Genomic DNA, 2,656 nt, shown 5'->3' with positions numbered 1-2,656 from the left:
TTATTGAATTACACATGGTGAATGCTGTATTTTAATTTTCAGTGAGTGTCTTGCCTTAATCTGTCATTGAATAAATGGAGTTTGCTATGATAGTAATCCCTGGACATTGCTTGTGCTTGGCATTACACCTATATTTTATACTACGTGCATGTATACATCCTGTTTATCCCATGGATTGTAAGAACTTTGAAGAGGGCAGGTACTGTTTAGGTTTTGTCTTTGTTTTCCCAAGGGCAGGCACATAGTATACATTTATTAATACTTGACTGATTGTTTTGATGGGGTAAATACCTGCATTCATATAGTAAATCTAAAAGTATCATGGTTGGTACCATTTTTGAATGTGCATTGGCTTTGTGTCAGAAAACCTGGGTTGGATTTGTGACTCTGTTACTTCCTCAAGTTTGATAAATGGTGATGGAGGTGAAGGTTACCGCTGGTGCAGATTTGTGTTTTCACATGTCTAGGGAGCTACTACCATCAAGGCTGATCAGCAAAAATTCTGCAATCTTAGAGTTTTAGAAAGTTTCCATAGGCACTGAAAGGTTAAGTGATTTTCTAAGGGTTGTACAGCTAGCATAAGAGCCCAGGATTAATAACTGATATTGGTGCACTTTTCTGCTTAACTAAATAATAGGCAAACTCCATTTCTTCACTGTTGGTAATAATTTTGTCCTTCCATTGCTGGAAACATTTTTCCTTTTCATCTGAATTTCTTTTGTTTTATCTGCTTTGGTATGTAGCCCTTACTGTGTGGAAAGAAAACTCTGCTTTCAGGTAACTGGAAAGAAAATTCCATCTTCAGATCATTTTGAGTGTTCTGGGCAGAGACTAAGACTGGAAAGGGTGTTTGAATGATAAAACATAAAAGAAACTCTACAAGAGCTTTTAAACAGGAGAGCTGGCATTACAATTTAATGGACAACTTAAAGAATGAGTTGTAGAAACAGAACAATACAGTTATACAGTAGAGATGGCTAAAGGTGACCCAAAAGGCAAAATGTCTGCTTATATCTTTTTTGTACAAACATGCCATGAGGAACATAAGAAAAAAAATCCTGAAGTTCCTGTCAATTTTGCAGAATTTTCAAAGAAGTGTTTAGAAAGATGGAAGAATATGTCTGGAAAGGAAAAATCGAAGTTTGATGAAATGGCAAAGGCTGATAAGTTGAGGTATGACAGGGAGATGAAGGATTATGGACCAGCTAAAGGAGGGAAAAAAAAGGATCCTAATGCTCCCAAACAGCCCCGTCTGGCTTCTTCCTATTCTGTTCAGAATTTCGCCCCAAGATAAAATCTACAAACCCTGGGATATCTATTGTGGATGTAGTAAAAAAACTTGGTGAGATGTGGAATAATCTGAGTGATAATGAAAAGCAGCCATACAACAATAAGGCAGCAAAACTGAAGGAAAAGTATGAAAAGGATGTTGCTGATTATAAGTCCAAAGGAAAGTTTGACAGTGCAAAGGGAACAGTGAAAGCTTCCCTGGAAAAAGGTAGAGGAGGAAGATGATGATCAATAAAACTATATTATTTGTCTTAAATACCATAGAGTTGGAGAAATACTAAAGCACCTTTACTAATCCAGTGTCTACTGCATTTGTAGATTTAACTTTTAAAATTGGAAACAGGTTCTCTAGAGATTTTACCTGGTTTATGTGTCACAGATATAGGTGTTATGAGCACCTTGAAACTGTATCAAAGTTGTTTGTATTTCCAAACATTTTTAAAATGAAAAGGAAATTTAGTGTTTTCCCTTCTGTGCACTTTGCTGTTGCTACAACAAAACATTTGAAAAAGTTACAGGCTTTTGTGTGTGATAATTTTGGTTATTGGTTAGAAATCCCAGGTTGTAAACTTACACTCTGTATATATGGAGGGGAGGGGTATGTAAATATCTCCACACATCTATATAAACATATACCCACATGTAAGTACACACACAAATACATATACCGTATGTATGTGTGTTTATATGTACTAGAAAAATTCTTCTCACAAATATTTGGATTATGACACCTTAGAAAGGGGAAATTAATTTGGATCTTTCATTAGGTGCCATGGCCCAAAGCATGCACTGTTAGAGTAGCTTTATACAATCATTGTCCATCCAGCTTAAAGTTGTCATTTTGTATATAGTGAAATAGCAGTCTGCTGCCATTCTTAGATATGGCAGCTGGCATGAAAAATGTTTTTTGATTGTGGTTGTAAAATGCTGTCATTTTAAAATGGAAACTTTTTTAAAAAACTAAAGGGACAATGAAGCAATGGAAGTTGACATACTGTACCTAATACTTGGAACATTTTGTTGATTATTTTTTTTGTATGTTTAGAATGCTAAAATGTTTTCCAAACTAAATAAACAGTATTAACATTAAAAAAAAAGAATGAGTTGTAGCCTTAGTCACAGTGTTCAGAGCCTCTTCCACAATTAATAACATGTTCTGTTGCCATGGGATGCATCCATCCATGAACAATAGAGGACTCTGCTCTTCAGCACTTTCTTCATCTGAGGTTCTTCTCTGTCTCTTCTCTGGTTGCCATTCTACAAACCACTAGCTGGATGAGGATTCCCAAGTAATGGCGGCTGCATTCATTTGAATCCATGGAATCTTCATATGCTAGAGCTGAATGGAGACCTTAAAAGATTGGGA

At 35.8% G+C, this 2,656-nt stretch overlaps 1 pseudogene; it reads left to right on the top strand.

The window, feature by feature from the left end:
* Positions 1–955: 955 nt before the first annotated feature.
* Positions 956–2,390, top strand: LOC138142040 (high mobility group protein B3 pseudogene; annotated as a pseudogene).
* The last annotated feature ends 266 nt before the right edge of the window (positions 2,391–2,656 follow it).

Source organism: Petaurus breviceps, unplaced genomic scaffold, assembly GCF_028583685.1.
Source record: "Petaurus breviceps papuanus isolate PSGF00001 unplaced genomic scaffold, PetGlider_PUasm1.0 90515, whole genome shotgun sequence".
Classification (NCBI taxonomy): Eukaryota; Metazoa; Chordata; class Mammalia; order Diprotodontia; family Petauridae; genus Petaurus; species Petaurus breviceps.
The sequence above is the reverse complement of the archived record's forward strand: the minus strand, read 5'-3'. Positions and strand labels throughout refer to the sequence as shown.